Source organism: Phyllobates terribilis, unplaced genomic scaffold (genome assembly GCF_046119375.1).
Source record: "Phyllobates terribilis strain yellow unplaced genomic scaffold, ASM4611937v1 Scaffold_5__5_contigs__length_657084704, whole genome shotgun sequence".
In the NCBI taxonomy this organism is placed as follows: domain Eukaryota; kingdom Metazoa; phylum Chordata; class Amphibia; order Anura; family Dendrobatidae; genus Phyllobates; species Phyllobates terribilis.
This window is the reverse complement of record NW_027362765.1, coordinates 653,538,253-653,561,102: the sequence shown is the minus strand read 5'-3', so window position 1 is coordinate 653,561,102 and position 22,850 is coordinate 653,538,253. Positions and strand designations below refer to the sequence as shown.

Below are 22,850 nucleotides of genomic sequence, written 5' to 3'. Positions count from 1 at the left end.
TTAAACACACCTGAGCTAACAGGTATGTGCGCTGGTTACTCTGCTGCGCTTAAAATTTCTTTTTTGGTTTGCTACAATGCCTTTTCTGAAACGTTGTCTCCTTCTGCTGGAACACTGACTTCTTTCATTTAATGCCTGCAGACTATAAAAGAGAACCCAACCCAAAAAGTTTGGTTGATTAGTCTGTGGCATTCTGTTAAACTGTTGCTTATGGCGGTCTCTGTGAGCTTCTCAGCGACATTCAGCCAGCCAGGTATCCTGCCTGCAGTAGATGGAATGTGGCAATGGAACGCTGGCTGCGCGTGTCATAATAGGCTCTGAGCCTTTATATACCTGTGCACAGCAGCAGCCACCTTCAGTCTGCTGCTGGACAGCCAGCAGCAGCAGCAGCAGGAGAGGTATGTAATCAGGAGCCCTCCTGCTAAGGGTAGACAGCTGCTCGTTCCACCCCACCCCCCGCCTTAATTGGTTCTCCTCCCTTCCAACGGTGTTGAGGCGGGTGGGAACAGCAGGGGGTGAAGGTGCTGTGTTTAAAGAGGTGGAGTTATGCAGATCTAAAACGCGTGGATTGCAGCAGCAGCAAGCCGAAAAGTGCAGGCATGTAAGGGATCTAGAGGTTGACAACATGTCTTCTTAACGGGAGTCCAGGAGCTCATCTCCACAAATGGACTTTTCAGGATCCTTGGGTGGCTCCGTAGTTTGAAACCAATTCTGGTTATCGCTTCTCGGCCTTTTGGCTAAGATCAAGTGTAGTATCTGTTCTTATCAGTTTAATATCTGATACGTCCCCTATCTGGGGACCATATATTAAATGGATTTTTAGAACAGGGAGATGGAAAAAGAGCTTGCTCTGTCCACTCCACGCATTGACCTGGTATTGCAGTATCTCCAGGACCAGTGCACCCCTTCTTTAATGCAGTTTCTAAAATCAGAAAGAATTGAATTCAATGTTTTTTGTTCATTTTGCTTGTTTGTCGGATTTTGGGATGGACTCTTTGGCTTTGCTTTTCTTCTCCTCATTGGATTTTTCATGTTCAAAGTTGCAGAAGCCAGATTACAAGCTCATTTTGGTTCAACTTCAGCAACTGTGCATTGCATTGCCATGTAATGTGATGCAATGCTATCTTTCTAGCTCTCCCTTTTTACTTCCTTTTGGATAAACAGACATATTAGGCAAGCATTTTGGAGCTTTCACCTAAATAACTACAGGTGGTGAGATAAGCTGCACAATATAATTGACCTTTCAGTATATTGTTGCACACACACCATCTATTTAGCAAATGCCCTTGTTATCAACAGCAGCCTTTTAAACTCACCTGAGCTAACAGGTATGTGCGCTGGTTACTCTGCTGCGCTTAAAATTTCTTTTTTGGTTTGCTACAATGCCTTTTCTGAAACGTTGTCTCCTTCTGCTGGAACACTGACTTCTTTCATTTAATGCCTGCAGACTATAAAAGAGAACCCAACCCAAAAAGTTTGGTTGATTAGTCTGTGGCATTCTGTTAAACTGTTGCTTATGGCGGTCTCTGTGAGCTTCTCAGCGACATTCAGCCAGCCAGGTATCCTGCCTGCAGTAGATGGAATGTAGCAATGGAACGCTGGCTGCGCGTGTCATAATAGGCTCTGAGCCTTTATATACCTGTGCACAGCAGCAGCCACCTTCAGTCTGCTGCTGGACAGCCAGCAGCAGCAGCAGCAGGAGAGGTATGTAATCAGGAGCCCTCCTGCTAAGGGTAGACAGCTGCTCGTTCCACCCCACCCCCCGCCTTAATTGGTTCTCCTCCCTTCCAACGGTGTTGAGGCGGGTGGGAACAGCAGGGGGTGAAGGTGCTGTGTTTAAAGAGGTGGAGTTATGCAGATCTAAAACGCGTGGATTGCAGCAGCAGCAAGCCGAAAAGTGCAGGCATGTAAGGGATCTAGAGGTTGACAACATGTCTTCTTAACGGGAGTCCAGGAGCTCATCTCCACAAATGGACTTTTCAGGATCCTTGGGTGGCTCCGTAGTTTGAAACCAATTCTGGTTATCGCTTCTCGGCCTTTTGGCTAAGATCAAGTGTAGTATCTGTTCTTATCAGTTTAATATCTGATACGTCCCCTATCTGGGGACCATATATTAAATGGATTTTTAGAACAGGGAGATGGAAAAAGAGCTTGCTCTGTCCACTCCACGCATTGACCTGGTATTGCAGTATCTCCAGGACAGGTGCACCCCTTCTTTAATGCAGTTTCTAAAATCAGAAAGAATTGAATTCAATGTTTTTTGTTCATTTTGCTTGTTTGTCGGATTTTGGGATGGACTCTTTGGCTTTGCTTTTCTTCTCCTCATTGGATTTTTCATGTTCAAAGTTGCAGAAGCCAGATTACAAGCTCATTTTGGTTCAACTTCAGCAACTGTGCATTGCATTGCCATGTAATGTGATGCAATGCTATCTTTCTAGCTCTCCCTTTTTACTTCCTTTTGGATAAACAGACATATTAGGCAAGCATTTTGGAGCTTTCACCTAAATAACTACAGGTGGTGAGATAAGCTGCACAATATAATTGACCTTTCAGTATATTGTTGCACACACACCATCTATTTAGCAAATGCCCTTGTTATCAACAGCAGCCTTTTAAACTCACCTGAGCTAACAGGTATGTGCGCTGGTTACTCTGCTGCGCTTAAAATTTCTTTTTTGGTTTGCTACAATGCCTTTTCTGAAACGTTGTCTCCTTCTGCTGGAACACTGACTTCTTTCATTTAATGCCTGCAGACTATAAAAGAGAACCCAACCCAAAAAGTTTGGTTGATTAGTCTGTGGCATTCTGTTAAACTGTTGCTTATGGCGGTCTCTGTGAGCTTCTCAGCGACATTCAGCCAGCCAGGTATCCTGCCTGCAGTAGATGGAATGTGGCAATGGAACGCTGGCTGCGCGTGTCATAATAGGCTCTGAGCCTTTATATACCTGTGCACAGCAGCAGCCACCTTCAGTCTGCTGCTGGACAGCCAGCAGCAGCAGGAGAGGTATGTAATCAGGAGCCCTCCTGCTAAGGGTAGACAGCTGCTCGTTCCACCCCACCCCCCGCCTTAATTGGTTCTCCTCCCTTCCAACGGTGTTGAGGCGGGTGGGAACAGCAGGGGGTGAAGGTGCTGTGTTTAAAGAGGTGGAGTTATGCAGATCTAAAACGCGTGGATTGCAGCAGCAGCAAGCCGAAAAGTGCAGGCATGTAAGGGATCTAGAGGTTGACAACATGTCTTCTTAACGGGAGTCCAGGAGCTCATCTCCACAAATGGACTTTTCAGGATCCTTGGGTGGCTCCGTAGTTTGAAACTAATTCTGGTTATCGCTTCTCGGCCTTTTGGCTAAGATCAAGTGTAGTATCTGTTCTTATCAGTTTAATATCTGATACGTCCCCTATCTGGGGACCATATATTAAATGGATTTTTAGAACAGGGAGATGGAAAAAGAGCTTGCTCTGTCCACTCCACGCATTGACCTGGTATTGCAGTATCTCCAGGACCAGTGCACCCCTTCTTTAATGCAGTTTCTAAAATCAGAAAGAATTGAATTCAATGTTTTTTGTTCATTTTGCTTGTTTGTCGGATTTTGGGATGGACTCTTTGGCTTTGCTTTTCTTCTCCTCATTGGATTTTTCATGTTCAAAGTTGCAGAAGCCAGATTACAAGCTCATTTTGGTTCAACTTCAGCAACTGTGCATTGCATTGCCATGTAATGTGATGCAATGCTATCTTTCTAGCTCTCCCTTTTTACTTCCTTTTGGATAAACAGACATATTAGGCAAGCATTTTGGAGCTTTCACCTAAATAACTACAGGTGGTGAGATAAGCTGCACAATATAATTGACCTTTCAGTATATTGTTGCACACACACCATCTATTTAGCAAATGTCCTTGTTATCAACAGCAGCCTTTTAAACTCACCTGAGCTAACAGGTATGTGCGCTGGTTACTCTGCTGCGCTTAAAATTTCTTTTTTGGTTTGCTACAATGCCTTTTCTGAAACGTTGTCTCCTTCTGCTGGAACACTGACTTCTTTCATTTAATGCCTGCAGACTATAAAAGAGAACCCAACCCAAAAAGTTTGGTTGATTAGTCTGTGGCATTCTGTTAAACTGTTGCTTATGGCGGTCTCTGTGAGCTTCTCAGCGACATTCAGCCAGCCAGGTATCCTGCCTGCAGTAGATGGAATGTGGCAATGGAACGCTGGCTGCGCGTGTCATAATAGGCTCTGAGCCTTTATATACCTGTGCACAGCAGCAGCCACCTTCAGTCTGCTGCTGGACAGCCAGCAGCAGCAGCAGCAGGAGAGGTATGTAATCAGGAGCCCTCCTGCTAAGGGTAGACAGCTGCTCGTTCCACCCCACCCCCCGCCTTAATTGGTTCTCCTCCCTTCCAACGGTGTTGAGGCGGGTGGGAACAGCAGGGGGTGAAGGTGCTGTGTTTAAAGAGGTGGAGTTATGCAGATCTAAAACGCGTGGATTGCAGCTGCAGCAAGCCGAAAAGTGCAGGCATGTAAGGGATCTAGAGGTTGACAACATGTCTTCTTAACGGGAGTCCAGGAGCTCATCTCCACAAATGGACTTTTCAGGATCCTTGGGTGGCTCCGTAGTTTGAAACCAATTCTGGTTATCGCTTCTCGGCCTTTTGGCTAAGATCAAGTGTAGTATCTGTTCTTATCAGTTTAATATCTGATACGTCCCCTATCTGGGGACCATATATTAAATGGATTTTTAGAACAGGGAGATGGAAAAAGAGCTTGCTCTGTCCACTCCACGCATTGACCTGGTATTGCAGTATCTCCAGGACCGGTGCACCCCTTCTTTAATGCAGTTTCTAAAATCAGAAAGAATTGAATTCAATGTTTTTTGTTCATTTTGCTTGTTTGTCGGATTTTGGGATGGACTCTTTGGCTTTGCTTTTCTTCTCCTCATTGGATTTTTCATGTTCAAAGTTGCAGAAGCCAGATTACAAGCTCATTTTGGTTCAACTTCAGCATCTGTGCATTGCATTGCCATGTAATGTGATGCAATGCTATCTTTCTAGCTCTCCCTTTTTACTTCCTTTTGGATAAACAGACATATTAGGCAAGCATTTTGGAGCTTTCACCTAAATAACTACAGGTGGTGAGATAAGCTGCACAATATAATTGACCTTTCAGTATATTGTTGCACACACACCATCTATTTAGCAAATGCCCTTGTTATCAACAGCAGCCTTTTAAAGTCACCTGATCTAACAGGTATGTGCGCTGGTTACTCTGCTGCGCTTAAAATTTCTTTTTTGGTTTGCTACAATGCCTTTTCTGAAACGTTGTCTCCTTCTGCTGGAACACTGACTTCTTTCATTTAATGCCTGCAGACTATAAAAGAGAACCCAACCCAAAAAGTTTGGTTGATTAGTCTGTGGCATTCTGTTAAACTGTTGCTTATGGCGGTCTCTGTGAGCTTCTCAGCGACATTCAGCCAGCCAGGTATCCTGCTTGCAGTAGATGGAATGTGGCAATGGAACGCTGGCTGCGCGTGTCATAATAGGCTCTGAGCCTTTATATACCTGTGCACAGCAGCAGCCACCTTCAGTCTGCTGCTGGACAGCCAGCAGCAGCAGCAGCAGGAGAGGTATGTAATCAGGAGCCCTCCTGCTAAGGGTAGACAGCTGCTCGTTCCACCCCACCCCCCGCCTTAATTGGTTCTCCTCCCTTCCAACGGTGTTGAGGCGGGTGGGAACAGCAGGGGGTGAAGGTGCTGTGTTTAAAGAGGTGGAGTTATGCAGATCTAAAACGCGTGGATTGCAGCAGCAGCAAGCCGAAAAGTGCAGGCATGTAAGGGATCTAGAGGTTGACAACATGTCTTCTTAACGGGAGTCCAGGAGCTCATCTCCACAAATGGACTTTTCAGGATCCTTGGGTGGCTCCGTAGTTTGAAACCAATTCTGGTTATCGCTTCTCGGCCTTTTGGCTAAGATCAAGTGTAGTATCTGTTCTTATCAGTTTAATATCTGATACGTCCCCTATCTGGGGACCATATATTAAATGGATTTTTAGAACAGGGAGATGGAAAAAGAGCTTGCTCTGTCCACTCCACGCATTGACCTGGTATTGCAGTATCTCCAGGACCGGTGCACCCCTTCTTTAATGCAGTTTCTAAAATCAGAAAGAATTGAATTCAATGTTTTTTGTTCATTTTGCTTGTTTGTCGGATTTTGGGATGGACTCTTTGGCTTTGCTTTTCTTCTCCTCATTGGATTTTTCATGTTCAAAGTTGCAGAAGCCAGATTACAAGCTCATTTTGGTTCAACTTCAGCAACTGTGCATTGCATTGCCATGTAATGTGATGCAATGCTATCTTTCTAGCTCTCCCTTTTTACTTCCTTTTGGATAAACAGACATATTAGGCAAGCATTTTGGAGCTTTCACCTAAATAACTACAGGTGGTGAGATAAGCTGCACAATATAATTGACCTTTCAGTATATTGTTGCACACACACCATCTATTTAGCAAATGCCCTTGTTATCAACAGCAGCCTTTTAAACTCACCTGAGCTAACAGGTATGTGCGCTGGTTACTCTGCTGCGCTTAAAATTTCTTTTTTGGTTTGCTACAATGCCTTTTCTGAAACGTTGTCTCCTTCTGCTGGAACACTGACTTCTTTCATTTAATGCCTGCAGACTATAAAAGAGAACCCAACCCAAAAAGTTTGGTTGATTAGTCTGTGGCATTCTGTTAAACTGTTGCTTATGGCGGTCTCTGTGAGCTTCTCAGCGACATTCAGCCAGCCAGGTATCCTGCCTGCAGTAGATGGAATGTGGCAATGGAACGCTGGCTGCGCGTGTCATAATAGGCTCTGAGCCTTTATATACCTGTGCACAGCAGCAGCCACCTTCAGTCTGCTGCTGGACAGCCAGCAGCAGCAGCAGCAGGAGAGGTATGTAATCAGGAGCCCTCCTGCTAAGGGTAGACAGCTGCTCGTTCCACCCCACCCCCCGCCTTAATTGGTTCTCCTCCCTTCCAACGGTGTTGAGGCGGGTGGGAACAGCAGGGGGTGAAGGTGCTGTGTTTAAAGAGGTGGAGTTATGCAGATCTAAAACGCGTGGATTGCAGCAGCAGCAAGCCGAAAAGTGCAGGCATGTAAGGGATCTAGAGGTTGACAACATGTCTTCTTAACGGGAGTCCAGGAGCTCATCTCCACAAATGGACTTTTCAGGATCCTTGGGTGGCTCCGTAGTTTGAAACCAATTCTGGTTATCGCTTCTCGGCCTTTTGGCTAAGATCAAGTGTAGTATCTGTTCTTATCAGTTTAATATCTGATACGTCCCCTATCTGGGGACCATATATTAAATGGATTTTTAGAACAGGGAGATGGAAAAAGAGCTTGCTCTGTCCACTCCACGCATTGACCTGGTATTGCAGTATCTCCAGGACCGGTGCACCCCTTCTTTAATGCAGTTTCTAAAATCAGAAAGAATTGAATTCAATGTTTTTTGTTCATTTTGCTTGTTTGTCGGATTTTGGGATGGACTCTTTGGCTTTGCTTTTCTTCTCCTCATTGGATTTTTCATGTTCAAAGTTGCAGAAGCCAGATTACAAGCTCATTTTGGTTCAACTTCAGCAACTGTGCATTGCATTGCCATGTAATGTGATGCAATGCTATCTTTCTAGCTCTCCCTTTTTACTTCCTTTTGGATAAACAGACATATTAGGCAAGCATTTTGGAGCTTTCACCTAAATAACTACAGGTGGTGAGATAAGCTGCACAATATAATTGACCTTTCAGTATATTGTTGCACACACACCATCTATTTAGCAAATGCCCTTGTTATCAACAGCAGCCTTTTAAACTCACCTGAGCTAACAGGTATGTGCGCTGGTTACTCTGCTGCGCTTAAAATTTCTTTTTTGGTTTGCTACAATGCCTTTTCTGAAACATTGTCTCCTTCTGCTGGAACACTGACTTCTTTCATTTAATGCCTGCAGACTATAAAAGAGAACCCAACCCAAAAAGTTTGGTTGATTAGTCTGTGGCATTCTGTTAAACTGTTGCTTATGGCGGTCTCTGTGAGCTTCTCAGCGACATTCAGCCAGCCAGGTATCCTGCCTGCAGTAGATGGAATGTGGCAATGGAACGCTGGCTGCGCGTGTCATAATAGGCTCTGAGCCTTTATATACCTGTGCACAGCAGCAGCCACCTTCAGTCTGCTGCTGGACAGCCAGCAGCAGCAGGAGAGGTATGTAATCAGGAGCCCTCCTGCTAAGGGTAGACAGCTGCTCGTTCCACCCCACCCCCCGCCTTAATTGGTTCTCCTCCCTTCCAACGGTGTTGAGGCGGGTGGGAACAGCAGGGGGTGAAGGTGCTGTGTTTAAAGAGGTGGAGTTATGCAGATCTAAAACGCGTGGATTGCAGCAGCAGCAAGCCGAAAAGTGCAGGCATGTAAGGGATCTAGAGGTTGACAACATGTCTTCTTAACGGGAGTCCAGGAGCTCATCTCCACAAATGGACTTTTCAGGATCCTTGGGTGGCTCCGTAGTTTGAAACCAATTCTGGTTATCGCTTCTCGGCCTTTTGGCTAAGATCAAGTGTAGTATCTGTTCTTATCAGTTTAATATCTGATACGTCCCCTATCTGGGGACCATATATTAAATGGATTTTTAGAACAGGGAGATGGAAAAAGAGCTTGCTCTGTCCACTCCACGCATTGACCTGGTATTGCAGTATCTCCAGGACCGGTGCACCCCTTCTTTAATGCAGTTTCTAAAATCAGAAAGAATTGAATTCAATGTTTTTTGTTCATTTTGCTTGTTTGTCGGATTTTGGGATGGACTCTTTGGCTTTGCTTTTCTTCTCCTCATTGGATTTTTCATGTTCAAAGTTGCAGAAGCCAGATTACAAGCTCATTTTGGTTCAACTTCAGCAACTGTGCATTGCATTGCCATGTAATGTGATGCAATGCTATCTTTCTAGCTCTCCCTTTTTACTTCCTTTTGGATAAACAGACATATTAGGCAAGCATTTTGGAGCTTTCACCTAAATAACTACAGGTGGTGAGATAAGCTGCACAATATAATTGACCTTTCAGTATATTGTTGCACACACACCATCTATTTAGCAAATGCCCTTGTTATCAACAGCAGCCTTTTAAACTCACCTGAGCTAACAGGTATGTGCGCTGGTTACTCTGCTGCGCTTAAAATTTCTTTTTTGGTTTGCTACAATGCCTTTTCTGAAACGTTGTCTCCTTCTGCTGGAACACTGACTTCTTTCATTTAATGCCTGCAGACTATAAAAGAGAACCCAACCCAAAAAGTTTGGTTGATTAGTCTGTGGCATTCTGTTAAACTGTTGCTTATGGCGGTCTCTGTGAGCTTCTCAGCGACATTCAGCCAGCCAGGTATCCTGCCTGCAGTAGATGGAATGTGGCAATGGAACGCTGGCTGCGCGTGTCATAATAGGCTCTGAGCCTTTATATACCTGTGCACAGCAGCAGCCACCTTCAGTCTGCTGCTGGACAGCCAGCAGCAGCAGGAGAGGTATGTAATCAGGAGCCCTCCTGCTAAGGGTAGACAGCTGCTCGTTCCACCCCACCCCCCGCCTTAATTGGTTCTCCTCCCTTCCAACGGTGTTGAGGCGGGTGGGAACAGCAGGGGGTGAAGGTGCTGTGTTTAAAGAGGTGGAGTTATGCAGATCTAAAACGCGTGGATTGCAGCAGCAGCAAGCCGAAAAGTGCAGGCATGTAAGGGATCTAGAGGTTGACAACATGTCTTCTTAACGGGAGTCCAGGAGCTCATCTCCACAAATGGACTTTTCAGGATCCTTGGGTGGCTCCGTAGTTTGAAACCAATTCTGGTTATCGCTTCTCGGCCTTTTGGCTAAGATCAAGTGTAGTATCTGTTCTTATCAGTTTAATATCTGATACGTCCCCTATCTGGGGACCATATATTAAATGGATTTTTAGAACAGGGAGATGGAAAAAGAGCTTGCTCTGTCCACTCCACGCATTGACCTGGTATTGCAGTATCTCCAGGACCGGTGCACCCCTTCTTTAATGCAGTTTCTAAAATCAGAAAGAATTGAATTCAATGTTTTTTGTTCATTTTGCTTGTTTGTCGGATTTTGGGATGGACTCTTTGGCTTTGCTTTTCTTCTCCTCATTGGATTTTTCATGTTCAAAGTTGCAGAAGCCAGATTACAAGCTCATTTTGGTTCAACTTCAGCATCTGTGCATTGCATTGCCATGTAATGTGATGCAATGCTATCTTTCTAGCTCTCCCTTTTTACTTCCTTTTGGATAAACAGACATATTAGGCAAGCATTTTGGAGCTTTCACCTAAATAACTACAGGTGGTGAGATAAGCTGCACAATATAATTGACCTTTCAGTATATTGTTGCACACACACCATCTATTTAGCAAATGCCCTTGTTATCAACAGCAGCCTTTTAAAGTCACCTGATCTAACAGGTATGTGCGCTGGTTACTCTGCTGCGCTTAAAATTTCTTTTTTGGTTTGCTACAATGCCTTTTCTGAAACGTTGTCTCCTTCTGCTGGAACACTGACTTCTTTCATTTAATGCCTGCAGACTATAAAAGAGAACCCAACCCAAAAAGTTTGGTTGATTAGTCTGTGGCATTCTGTTAAACTGTTGCTTATGGCGGTCTCTGTGAGCTTCTCAGCGACATTCAGCCAGCCAGGTATCCTGCCTGCAGTAGATGGAATGTGGCAATGGAACGCTGGCTGCGCGTGTCATAATAGGCTCTGAGCCTTTATATACCTGTGCACAGCAGCAGCCACCTTCAGTCTGCTGCTGGACAGCCAGCAGCAGCAGCAGCAGGAGAGGTATGTAATCAGGAGCCCTCCTGCTAAGGGTAGACAGCTGCTCGTTCCACCCCACCCCCCGCCTTAATTGGTTCTCCTCCCTTCCAACGGTGTTGAGGCGGGTGGGAACAGCAGGGGGTGAAGGTGCTGTGTTTAAAGAGGTGGAGTTATGCAGATCTAAAACGCGTGGATTGCAGCAGCAGCAAGCCGAAAAGTGCAGGCATGTAAGGGATCTAGAGGTTGACAACATGTCTTCTTAACGGGAGTCCAGGAGCTCATCTCCACAAATGGACTTTTCAGGATCCTTGGGTGGCTCCGTAGTTTGAAACCAATTCTGGTTATCGCTTCTCGGCCTTTTGGCTAAGATCAAGTGTAGTATCTGTTCTTATCAGTTTAATATCTGATACGTCCCCTATCTGGGGACCATATATTAAATGGATTTTTAGAACAGGGAGATGGAAAAAGAGCTTGCTCTGTCCACTCCACGCATTGACCTGGTATTGCAGTATCTCCAGGACCGGTGCACCCCTTCTTTAATGCAGTTTCTAAAATCAGAAAGAATTGAATTCAATGTTTTTTGTTCATTTTGCTTGTTTGTCGGATTTTGGGATGGACTCTTTGGCTTTGCTTTTCTTCTCCTCATTGGATTTTTCATGTTCAAAGTTGCAGAAGCCAGATTACAAGCTCATTTTGGTTCAACTTCAGCAACTGTGCATTGCATTGCCATGTAATGTGATGCAATGCTATCTTTCTAGCTCTCCCTTTTTACTTCCTTTTGGATAAACAGACATATTAGGCAAGCATTTTGGAGCTTTCACCTAAATAACTACAGGTGGTGAGATAAGCTGCACAATATAATTGACCTTTCAGTATATTGTTGCACACACACCATCTATTTAGCAAATGCCCTTGTTATCAACAGCAGCCTTTTAAACTCACCTGAGCTAACAGGTATGTGCGCTGGTTACTCTGCTGCGCTTAAAATTTCTTTTTTGGTTTGCTACAATGCCTTTTCTGAAACGTTGTCTCCTTCTGCTGGAACACTGACTTCTTTCATTTAATGCCTGCAGACTATAAAAGAGAACCCAACCCAAAAAGTTTGGTTGATTAGTCTGTGGCATTCTGTTAAACTGTTGCTTATGGCGGTCTCTGTGAGCTTCTCAGCGACATTCAGCCAGCCAGGTATCCTGCCTGCAGTAGATGGAATGTGGCAATGGAACGCTGGCTGCGCGTGTCATAATAGGCTCTGAGCCTTTATATACCTGTGCACAGCAGCAGCCACCTTCAGTCTGCTGCTGGACAGCCAGCAGCAGCAGCAGCAGGAGAGGTATGTAATCAGGAGCCCTCCTGCTAAGGGTAGACAGCTGCTCGTTCCACCCCACCCCCCGCCTTAATTGGTTCTCCTCCCTTCCAACGGTGTTGAGGCGGGTGGGAACAGCAGGGGGTGAAGGTGCTGTGTTTAAAGAGGTGGAGTTATGCAGATCTAAAACGCGTGGATTGCAGCAGCAGCAAGCCGAAAAGTGCAGGCATGTAAGGGATCTAGAGGTTGACAACATGTCTTCTTAACGGGAGTCCAGGAGCTCATCTCCACAAATGGACTTTTCAGGATCCTTGGGTGGCTCCGTAGTTTGAAACCAATTCTGGTTATCGCTTCTCGGCCTTTTGGCTAAGATCAAGTGTAGTATCTGTTCTTATCAGTTTAATATCTGATACGTCCCCTATCTGGGGACCATATATTAAATGGATTTTTAGAACAGGGAGATGGAAAAAGAGCTTGCTCTGTCCACTCCACGCATTGACCTGGTATTGCAGTATCTCCAGGACCGGTGCACCCCTTCTTTAATGCAGTTTCTAAAATCAGAAAGAATTGAATTCAATGTTTTTTGTTCATTTTGCTTGTTTGTCGGATTTTGGGATGGACTCTTTGGCTTTGCTTTTCTTCTCCTCATTGGATTTTTCATGTTCAAAGTTGCAGAAGCCAGATTACAAGCTCATTTTGGTTCAACTTCAGCAACTGTGCATTGCATTGCCATGTAATGTGATGCAATGCTATCTTTCTAGCTCTCCCTTTTTACTTCCTTTTGGATAAACAGACATATTAGGCAAGCATTTTGGAGCTTTCACCTAAATAACTACAGGTGGTGAGATAAGCTGCACAATATAATTGACCTTTCAGTATATTGTTGCACACACACCATCTATTTAGCAAATGCCCTTGTTATCAACAGCAGCCTTTTAAACTCACCTGAGCTAACAGGTATGTGCGCTGGTTACTCTGCTGCGCTTAAAATTTCTTTTTTGGTTTGCTACAATGCCTTTTCTGAAACATTGTCTCCTTCTGCTGGAACACTGACTTCTTTCATTTAATGCCTGCAGACTATAAAAGAGAACCCAACCCAAAAAGTTTGGTTGATTAGTCTGTGGCATTCTGTTAAACTGTTGCTTATGGCGGTCTCTGTGAGCTTCTCAGCGACATTCAGCCAGCCAGGTATCCTGCCTGCAGTAGATGGAATGTGGCAATGGAACGCTGGCTGCGCGTGTCATAATAGGCTCTGAGCCTTTATATACCTGTGCACAGCAGCAGCCACCTTCAGTCTGCTGCTGGACAGCCAGCAGCAGCAGGAGAGGTATGTAATCAGGAGCCCTCCTGCTAAGGGTAGACAGCTGCTCGTTCCACCCCACCCCCCGCCTTAATTGGTTCTCCTCCCTTCCAACGGTGTTGAGGCGGGTGGGAACAGCAGGGGGTGAAGGTGCTGTGTTTAAAGAGGTGGAGTTATGCAGATCTAAAACGCGTGGATTGCAGCAGCAGCAAGCCGAAAAGTGCAGGCATGTAAGGGATCTAGAGGTTGACAACATGTCTTCTTAACGGGAGTCCAGGAGCTCATCTCCACAAATGGACTTTTCAGGATCCTTGGGTGGCTCCGTAGTTTGAAACCAATTCTGGTTATCGCTTCTCGGCCTTTTGGCTAAGATCAAGTGTAGTATCTGTTCTTATCAGTTTAATATCTGATACGTCCCCTATCTGGGGACCATATATTAAATGGATTTTTAGAACAGGGAGATGGAAAAAGAGCTTGCTCTGTCCACTCCACGCATTGACCTGGTATTGCAGTATCTCCAGGACCGGTGCACCCCTTCTTTAATGCAGTTTCTAAAATCAGAAAGAATTGAATTCAATGTTTTTTGTTCATTTTGCTTGTTTGTCGGATTTTGGGATGGACTCTTTGGCTTTGCTTTTCTTCTCCTCATTGGATTTTTCATGTTCAAAGTTGCAGAAGCCAGATTACAAGCTCATTTTGGTTCAACTTCAGCAACTGTGCATTGCATTGCCATGTAATGTGATGCAATGCTATCTTTCTAGCTCTCCCTTTTTACTTCCTTTTGGATAAACAGACATATTAGGCAAGCATTTTGGAGCTTTCACCTAAATAACTACAGGTGGTGAGATAAGCTGCACAATATAATTGACCTTTCAGTATATTGTTGCACACACACCATCTATTTAGCAAATGCCCTTGTTATCAACAGCAGCCTTTTAAACTCACCTGAGCTAACAGGTATGTGCGCTGGTTACTCTGCTGCGCTTAAAATTTCTTTTTTGGTTTGCTACAATGCCTTTTCTGAAACGTTGTCTCCTTCTGCTGGAACACTGACTTCTTTCATTTAATGCCTGCAGACTATAAAAGAGAACCCAACCCAAAAAGTTTGGTTGATTAGTCTGTGGCATTCTGTTAAACTGTTGCTTATGGCGGTCTCTGTGAGCTTCTCAGCGACATTCAGCCAGCCAGGTATCCTGCCTGCAGTAGATGGAATGTGGCAATGGAACGCTGGCTGCGCGTGTCATAATAGGCTCTGAGCCTTTATATACCTGTGCACAGCAGCAGCCACCTTCAGTCTGCTGCTGGACAGCCAGCAGCAGCAGGAGAGGTATGTAATCAGGAGCCCTCCTGCTAAGGGTAGACAGCTGCTCGTTCCACCCCACCCCCCGCCTTAATTGGTTCTCCTCCCTTCCAACGGTGTTGAGGCGGGTGGGAACAGCAGGGGGTGAAGGTGCTGTGTTTAAAGAGGTGGAGTTATGCAGATCTAAAACGCGTGGATTGCAGCAGCAGCAAGCCGAAAAGTGCAGGCATGTAAGGGATCTAGAGGTTGACAACATGTCTTCTTAACGGGAGTCCAGGAGCTCATCTCCACAAATGGACTTTTCAGGATCCTTGGGTGGCTCCGTAGTTTGAAACCAATTCTGGTTATCGCTTCTCGGCCTTTTGGCTAAGATCAAGTGTAGTATCTGTTCTTATCAGTTTAATATCTGATACGTCCCCTATCTGGGGACCATATATTAAATGGATTTTTAGAACAGGGAGATGGAAAAAGAGCTTGCTCTGTCCACTCCACGCATTGACCTGGTATTGCAGTATCTCCAGGACCGGTGCACCCCTTCTTTAATGCAGTTTCTAAAATCAGAAAGAATTGAATTCAATGTTTTTTGTTCATTTTGCTTGTTTGTCGGATTTTGGGATGGACTCTTTGGCTTTGCTTTTCTTCTCCTCATTGGATTTTTCATGTTCAAAGTTGCAGAAGCCAGATTACAAGCTCATTTTGGTTCAACTTCAGCAACTGTGCATTGCATTGCCATGTAATGTGATGCAATGCTATCTTTCTAGCTCTCCCTTTTTACTTCCTTTTGGATAAACAGACATATTAGGCAAGCATTTTGGAGCTTTCACCTAAATAACTACAGGTGGTGAGATAAGCTGCACAATATAATTGACCTTTCAGTATATTGTTGCACACACACCATCTATTTAGCAAATGCCCTTGTTATCAACAGCAGCCTTTTAAACTCACCTGAGCTAACAGGTATGTGCGCTGGTTACTCTGCTGCGCTTAAAATTTCTTTTTTGGTTTGCTACAATGCCTTTTCTGAAACGTTGTCTCCTTCTGCTGGAACACTGACTTCTTTCATTTAATGCCTGCAGCCTATAAAAGAGAACCCAACCCAAAGAGTTTGGTTGATTAGTCTGTGGCATTCTGTTAAACTGTTGCTTATGGCGGTCTCTGTGAGCTTCTCAGCGACATTCAGCCAGCCAGGTATCCTGCCTGCAGTAGATGGAATGTGGCAATGGAACGCTGGCTGCGCGTGTCATAATAGGCTCTGAGCCTTTATATACCTGTGCACAGCAGCAGCCACCTTCAGTCTGCTGCTGGACAGCCAGCAGCAGCAGCAGCAGGAGAGGTATGTAATCAGGAGCCCTCCTGCTAAGGGTAGACAGCTGCTCGTTCCACCCCACCCCCCGCCTTAATTGGTTCTCCTCCCTTCCAACGGTGTTGAGGCGGGTGGGAACAGCAGGGGGTGAAGGTGCTGTGTTTAAAGAGGTGGAGTTATGCAGATCTAAAACGCGTGGATTGCAGCAGCAGCAAGCCGAAAAGTGCAGGCATGTAAGGGATCTAGAGGTTGACAACATGTCTTCTTAACGGGAGTCCAGGAGCTCATCTCCACAAATGGACTTTTCAGGATCCTTGGGTGGCTCCGTAGTTTGAAACCAATTCTGGTTATCGCTTCTCGGCCTTTTGGCTACGATCAAGTGCTTTATTGCAGGAGATTGTGGTTGAAGGGCACTCGGGTACCCCTCTCCTTGGCCTGGCAGGATCGTCCACTTTGGTGGACTTAACCTGCTTGCTGCTATTAGGGAGAGGGCTTAGTCCCAGGGTAACGAGTTGCGATCCCCCAGCTTCCAGGTGTTTTTCGCTGCAAGAACACTGGGAGCGCAGATTGCAAGCGGCTGCAATTTGCAACCTTGTTGCGTTTTTCCATGGAGGTTGACCCTAACCTCGTGCCTCTTTATGCGAGGCTAAAAAACTCTATCCGAGTTCACTTCACGGCGGGTGGCTCGGATATGAGGAAATTAGGGTATGTAGTCCAGGACGTGCTCAGAAACCTTCTTGGCGTACAAAGGAATGAAATTCTCTCCATCCAGGATTATCCCAGAAGAGGTGACTATGACATCACATTCACCGGAGAAGGTATTTTTAGAGATGTACTAGAAAAGTTAAAAAAAGTTGAAAATAGTCCTGTTTTGAAAGGGATACAAATTGTTGAGCACGTCCTGGATGAGGTAAGACTGGTTATTGTAAAAATATTTTCGCCCTTTGTTTCTGCTCCAGAAGTAATGTCATTTCTAGCAATTTATTTTAAAAGTGTTAAATGTATTGGGAAGATATTAAACGAATATAACATATGGACATCTAAGTGGAAATTCCTTGTGAAGTGTACAAGAGATCCAAATACACCAGGTGGTATACGGCTCCCCCCTGCCCGTTTCAAAATTGGGCAAACAAATGGGGATTTCTTCTTTTCTGGGATGCCAGTATATTGCAGAAATTGTGGGCGCTATGGTCATTCAAAAGAAAACTGTCATGTATCATGTAGAAATTGTGCTAGTGAAGAACATGAGACAAAAGAATGCCCTAAGGAAAAGAAATGCAGTTTTTGCCAGACTCCAGGTCACTTTTATTTTTCTTGCCCTCACAGATTTCGGGAAGATGAGCAAAAGGGGAAGTCCAAGACGTCCGACCAAGGACCAAAAGATCAGACCACCCCTCAGGAGGAGGAACAACAACCTGGAGCCTCTGGAGATAATAAGGGCGTACCAAATAGTGAAGTGTCTCCAGAGTCTATGACAGGTAAAATACCAAATCCCAAAACCTGGCTGCAGGACCTGCGGGAGTCCAAAAGGAGGGCTGAGAAGGAGCAGAAGGGCACTACTGGTAAGGTCAAAAGGGACCGGCAAAAGGCCGACACAGAAGCCCATGCCCAGTCTGGGTCTCCTAGTGCTGAGGGCGCTGAGTGGATAAAGGTGGGTCCTAAGAAAAAGAAAAAGGGTGGTTCGGAGGAGGCAGCAGGAGGTGAACAGATGGACACTTCTCCAGAAGGGGACGTGGACGCTGGACCCTCAGGGGTTTCGGTCTCCGCTGCTACAGGTGGGGACCGGGATCTTGCTGCCTCTGAAGAGTCAGAGGCTCTGCCTTGTGCGCAACCTCCTCCTATAGGACGACCTTCTACAGGTCAAACAGGGGCGGCGGAACCCCTCGGGGACCCACCTGATGAGGAACTGCATGGCCAGCCAATGGAGACCCAGCGGGTTCTGCCAGCCAGCCCTCCGAGCTATGCCAGTGTAGCGTCGGGTTTATATAAATGTGGTAATCTTTCCTCCTCCACGGAGACTCTCGTGACGATACTATCAGATGAGGAGGGAGGCGCAAGCCCAGTGGTCTGATCAGGTTCATCGGACAGGAAAATCCGTTGCTCTTAGTTACCTAAGTAAAATTTCTACATTTTCTAATGATGGCTGAACTGAAAGGTATTTCCCTCAACGTGAGAGGCATAAAATCTAACACGAGAAGAACTGCTCTTTTTAATTTTTTTACGTGTTTTACTGCATCTGTATTTTTTCTGCAAGAATGTAATATCCCACATGAAATGTCATATCAAAAATATAAAGATGAGTGGAAGTGTGGGCCATCTGTCTGGTCCGGATCGAATGCTGCAGGATCAGCGGGTGTAGCCATACTTTTTAAAGGGAACGTTTTAATTGATTTTATTCAGGAAATTTTACCAGGTCGTATTTTATTAGTGAAAGCTTTTATTGATGGTATTAGATGGCAGTTTTTAAATTTTTATGGATCCCCAGAGAAAAATGAAAGAGCCGAAATGCTTGATCTTTTACCATTATTTATTAATAACTCTGAACCTTTTATCTTAGCAGGGGATTTTAATTGTGTTTTAAAAGGTGAAAACCGGCGCTCCAGCTCTGTAAGCAGGAACTACGATAAAACCTCAGGTATGCTACATGATATAGTCAAAGATGCTAAATTGATAGACATATATAAAGAGTGTCATAGTGACAGCCCAGAGGACGCCGGTTTCACTTGGAGCAATGCTAATTGTAGCTCTAGGATTGATTTTAATTTTGGTTCAGATAAAACAATACCTGCCAAATGTGAAGTTTTAACTAATATATTTTCAGACCATAAACTTTTATCCTTTACCATAAAAGTAAATGACAACAAAAAATGTGGTAAGAAAAGCTGGAAAATGAACGTATCCCTTTTAACCGACCCGCAGATTTTATCAGATTTTATTGAGTTTTATAGGAAATGTAGAAAAGGGAAAAAAACAAATGAGACTATGAGTGTATGGTGGGATAGAATGAAAGTAAAAATAAAAGACTTTTTTATTAAAAAGAGTATATGTAGAGCCAAAGAAAAATATGAAGAATATAGAATTTTAAATACCCGCCTACAAACATTATTTAAGCTCAGAGACAATGGGATAGATGTACAACTTGATATTTCAAACTTAAAAGAAGAGATTTCAAAATGGCTAGAACAAAAAGGAAAAGAGATCATTTTTCGTTCTAGAGTACAACATATAGAAGAAAATGAAAAGTGTTCCAGATATTTTTTTAGGAAAAATAAAAAAGAAAAAGTGATAATTGACCATATAGATGGTGAGAATAATATAAAAAATATGCTGGGTAAAGTTGAGATTTTTTTTTCTAATCTTTTTAATGGAAAAAATATAGATAATAAATTAATGGATGATTCGCTGAAAGGACTAACGGCTGTTTTAGATCCCGCATCCCAAGAGTTTTTATCCCAAGTTTTAACGGAACAAGAAATGTTAAAAACTATTAAAAGTTTTAAAACTGGAAAGGTCCCTGGTCCTGATGGCATCCCAATAGAATTTTATATATGTTTTTATGATATTTTAAAAGATGATTTGTTTTATTTGTTTACTGAGGTTTTTAATAATAAGGTTTTATTAAATTCCTGGAAGAAAGGTGAAGTCTCCCTCCTATACAAAAAAGGCGATAAATCAAAATTAGAAAACTGGAGACCAATAACACTTTTAAATTGTGACTATAAAATAATGGCTAAAATTTGTGCAAATCGTCTAAAAGAAGTCATCAGCAAAGTTATTCATTCTAATCAAGTGTGTGGGGTGCCGGGGCGCAGTATATGGGACAATCTGAATTTAGTGAAAGACTGTATTGAGGATGTGAAAGACAGAAAGGGGAAAATGGCGATTTTATCTATTGATTTTGAAAAAGCATTTGACCGTGTCTCACACTTTTATCTTTTTAAAGTTTTAGAGAAAATGGGCATACCAGAAGGGTTTTTACTATCGCTTAAAGCATTTTACAAGGATTGTACAAGTAAGATTTTAGTGAATGGTTTTAAGACACAAGAGGTATTTTTACGGTCAGGGGTGAAACAGGGATGCCCTCTGTCCCCCCTACTGTTTATCTGTGCACTGGAACCAATGTTATGTGCAATACGCCAAAATAAACAGATATGCGGTGTCCCTCTGCCTGGAAGCGGTGGTTTGGAGGCCAAGGTTGTAGGCTACATGGATGACGTGGCGGTCTTGTGTACAGATGCACCATCACTTACGGCCACTCTCCATCAAGTGCAATCCTTTTGTCTAGCTTCTGGTTTTAAAATCAATTTTAATAAGTGTAACATTTTAAGTGTTGGGGGGATGATTTTACGTGATGTACCAATTAATGTCTCCGAATCCATTTCCATTTTAGGTATATCATTCACTGAAAATAATGATGGTTATGATAGTTGGGAAACAGTTACACAGAAAGTAAATACGAAAATATGTATGTGGAACATGAGGAGACTTACAATGGAGGGTAAAGTGTTGGTTTTAAAGATGGTGATTTTACCTCTTTTATTGTATCTTAGCATGGTTTTCCCCCCGCCTGTTAATGTTTTTAAAAAGATAACCAAAACCTGTTTTACCTTCTTTTGGAACTCAAAAATGGAAAAGCTGAAAAGAGAAATCGTGATGAAATCAAAAGTAAAAGGTGGTAAAGATTTTCCAGATTTTAATAGGTTTCTTTTAATCCATCTGTTCGTTTACTGTTTTAATGCCCTTTTTAAGAATCACTATTGGTCCTTTTTTATGCGTTTTAATACAGGATTTTTTATGAGAAAGTTTGGATGGTATGAAGTAAATATATCTGTGCCCCATGCTTTTAATTTGTCGCCGCATTATGAGATTTTAAGGAAAATAGTGTCCGATTTTAATTTAGGGACTAAGAAAATAGAGGAATTAAGAAATAGTAAGAAACTAATTAAAGAAATACGAAAAAGTGAGGAAATATGTAATGTTGACAGATATGATGATGACAAATCTATGTCTATCTGGAAAATGATTAACGTTTTTTATCTTTTTAATGAACAGAGAGATCTGGCTTGGAGTTGCATGCACCGCTGTCTTCCTTGCCGGGCATTCCAATACAGAAGAGGATTTGTGAGGTCTGCCATCTGCCCAAGAGCCGGATGCCAAGAAGAGGAAACGGTGGAACATCTATTATGGACATGTAATTTTGCAAAGGATTTCTGGAGAAGACTGCTCCCCCTACTGGAAAGGGTGGCAGACCTCAAGGACTTTACATATAAAACTGTGCTATACGGACTTATGGAATGCCCCACAATGGACCAGTACACAATGGCTTGGAAGACAGTGAACTGCGCCAAGTCATCTCTCTGGAAAGCGCGCAACATTGCTATTTTTAAACAAGATGTTTTATCAGTGAATGATGTTTTAAGTTTATGTTTATGTGAAATGTATACTTATTATTTAATTGACAAAAAGAAGAATGTACATATTTCCAAAAAATGGTTTGTTGATCAATGGAACCTAATTATTTAAAATCTTTGTATTTTTTTGTTTTGTAAATTTCATTTGTCTTTTAACGTTTGGTATTTGTGTAATTATGCTTGTAATTTGTTAAAGTTTTAATAAACGGTTTTATCCCTCTGCAGGGGATAGCCAAATTAAAAAAAAATCTGTTCTTATCAGTTTAATATCTGATACGTCCCCTATCTGGGGACCATATATTAAATGGATTTTTAGAACAGGGAGATGGAAAAAGAGCTTGCTCTGTCCACTCCACGCATTGACCTGGTATTGCAGTATCTCCAGGACCGGTGCACCCCTTCTTTAATGCAGTTTCTAAAATCAGAAAGAATTGAATTCAATGTTTTTTGTTCATTTTGCTTGTTTGTCGGATTTTGGGATGGACTCTTTGGCTTTGCTTTTCTTCTCCTCATTGGATTTTTCATGTTCAAAGTTGCAGAAGCCAGATTACAAGCTCATTTTGGTTCAACTTCAGCAACTGTGCATTGCATTGCCATGTAATGTGATGCAATGCTATCTTTCTAGCTCTCCCTTTTTACTTCCTTTTGGATAAACAGACATATTAGGCAAGCATTTTGGAGCTTTCACCTAAATAACTACAGGTGGTGAGATAAGCTGCACAATATAATTGACCTTTCAGTATATTGTTGCACACACACCATCTATTTAGCAAATGCCCTTGTTATCAACAGCAGCCTTTTAAACTCACCTGAGCTAACAGGTATGTGCGCTGGTTACTCTGCTGCGCTTAAAATTTCTTTTTTGGTTTGCTACAATGCCTTTTCTGAAACGTTGTCTCCTTCTGCTGGAACACTGACTTCTTTCATTTAATGCCTGCAGACTATAAAAGAGAACCCAACCCAAAAAGTTTGGTTGATTAGTCTGTGGCATTCTGTTAAACTGTTGCTTATGGCGGTCTCTGTGAGCTTCTCAGCGACATTCAGCCAGCCAGGTATCCTGCCTGCAGTAGATGGAATGTGGCAATGGAACGCTGGCTGCGCGTGTCATAATAGGCTCTGAGCCTTTATATACCTGTGCACAGCAGCAGCCACCTTCAGTCTGCTGCTGGACAGCCAGCAGCAGCAGCAGCAGGAGAGGTATGTAATCAGGAGCCCTCCTGCTAAGGGTAGACAGCTGCTCGTTCCACCCCACCCCCCGCCTTAATTGGTTCTCCTCCCTTCCAACGGTGTTGAGGCGGGTGGGAACAGCAGGGGGTGAAGGTGCTGTGTTTAAAGAGGTGGAGTTATGCAGATCTAAAACGCGTGGATTGCAGCAGCAGCAAGCCGAAAAGTGCAGGCATGTAAGGGATCTAGAGGTTGACAACATGTC

General features: G+C 43.6%; 13 non-coding genes across 13 annotated transcripts; all 13 read left to right on the top strand.

Annotated features, from left to right (window-relative positions):
- Positions 1 to 717: 717 nt before the first annotated feature.
- LOC141150343 (U2 spliceosomal RNA) lies at positions 718 to 908 on the top strand. Its single transcript, XR_012246579.1, has one exon. It is a non-coding gene; the product is annotated as a U2 spliceosomal RNA (small nuclear RNA).
- A 1,115-nt stretch (positions 909 to 2,023) lies between these two features.
- LOC141149775 (U2 spliceosomal RNA) lies at positions 2,024 to 2,214 on the top strand. The gene has a single exon (XR_012246060.1). It is a non-coding gene; the product is annotated as a U2 spliceosomal RNA (small nuclear RNA).
- A 1,109-nt stretch (positions 2,215 to 3,323) lies between these two features.
- Positions 3,324 to 3,514, top strand: LOC141150230 (U2 spliceosomal RNA). The gene has a single exon (XR_012246488.1). It is a non-coding gene; the product is annotated as a U2 spliceosomal RNA (small nuclear RNA).
- Positions 3,515 to 4,629: 1,115 nt separating this feature from the next.
- LOC141275168 (U2 spliceosomal RNA) lies at positions 4,630 to 4,820 on the top strand. The gene has a single exon (XR_012323418.1). It is a non-coding gene; the product is annotated as a U2 spliceosomal RNA (small nuclear RNA).
- A 1,115-nt stretch (positions 4,821 to 5,935) lies between these two features.
- On the top strand, positions 5,936 to 6,126 carry LOC141275167 (U2 spliceosomal RNA). The gene has a single exon (XR_012323417.1). It is a non-coding gene; the product is annotated as a U2 spliceosomal RNA (small nuclear RNA).
- Positions 6,127 to 7,241: 1,115 nt separating this feature from the next.
- Positions 7,242 to 7,432, top strand: LOC141275165 (U2 spliceosomal RNA). Its single transcript, XR_012323415.1, has one exon. It is a non-coding gene; the product is annotated as a U2 spliceosomal RNA (small nuclear RNA).
- Positions 7,433 to 8,541: 1,109 nt separating this feature from the next.
- LOC141275164 (U2 spliceosomal RNA) lies at positions 8,542 to 8,732 on the top strand. The gene has a single exon (XR_012323414.1). It is a non-coding gene; the product is annotated as a U2 spliceosomal RNA (small nuclear RNA).
- Positions 8,733 to 9,841: 1,109 nt separating this feature from the next.
- Positions 9,842 to 10,032, top strand: LOC141275163 (U2 spliceosomal RNA). Its single transcript, XR_012323413.1, has one exon. It is a non-coding gene; the product is annotated as a U2 spliceosomal RNA (small nuclear RNA).
- Positions 10,033 to 11,147: 1,115 nt separating this feature from the next.
- Positions 11,148 to 11,338, top strand: LOC141275162 (U2 spliceosomal RNA). The gene has a single exon (XR_012323412.1). It is a non-coding gene; the product is annotated as a U2 spliceosomal RNA (small nuclear RNA).
- A 1,115-nt stretch (positions 11,339 to 12,453) lies between these two features.
- On the top strand, positions 12,454 to 12,644 carry LOC141275161 (U2 spliceosomal RNA). Its single transcript, XR_012323411.1, has one exon. It is a non-coding gene; the product is annotated as a U2 spliceosomal RNA (small nuclear RNA).
- Positions 12,645 to 13,753: 1,109 nt separating this feature from the next.
- On the top strand, positions 13,754 to 13,944 carry LOC141275159 (U2 spliceosomal RNA). The gene has a single exon (XR_012323409.1). It is a non-coding gene; the product is annotated as a U2 spliceosomal RNA (small nuclear RNA).
- Positions 13,945 to 15,053: 1,109 nt separating this feature from the next.
- On the top strand, positions 15,054 to 15,244 carry LOC141275157 (U2 spliceosomal RNA). The gene has a single exon (XR_012323408.1). It is a non-coding gene; the product is annotated as a U2 spliceosomal RNA (small nuclear RNA).
- Positions 15,245 to 21,634: 6,390 nt separating this feature from the next.
- On the top strand, positions 21,635 to 21,822 carry LOC141150459 (U2 spliceosomal RNA). Its single transcript, XR_012246657.1, has one exon. It is a non-coding gene; the product is annotated as a U2 spliceosomal RNA (small nuclear RNA).
- Positions 21,823 to 22,850: the final 1,028 nt, after the last annotated feature.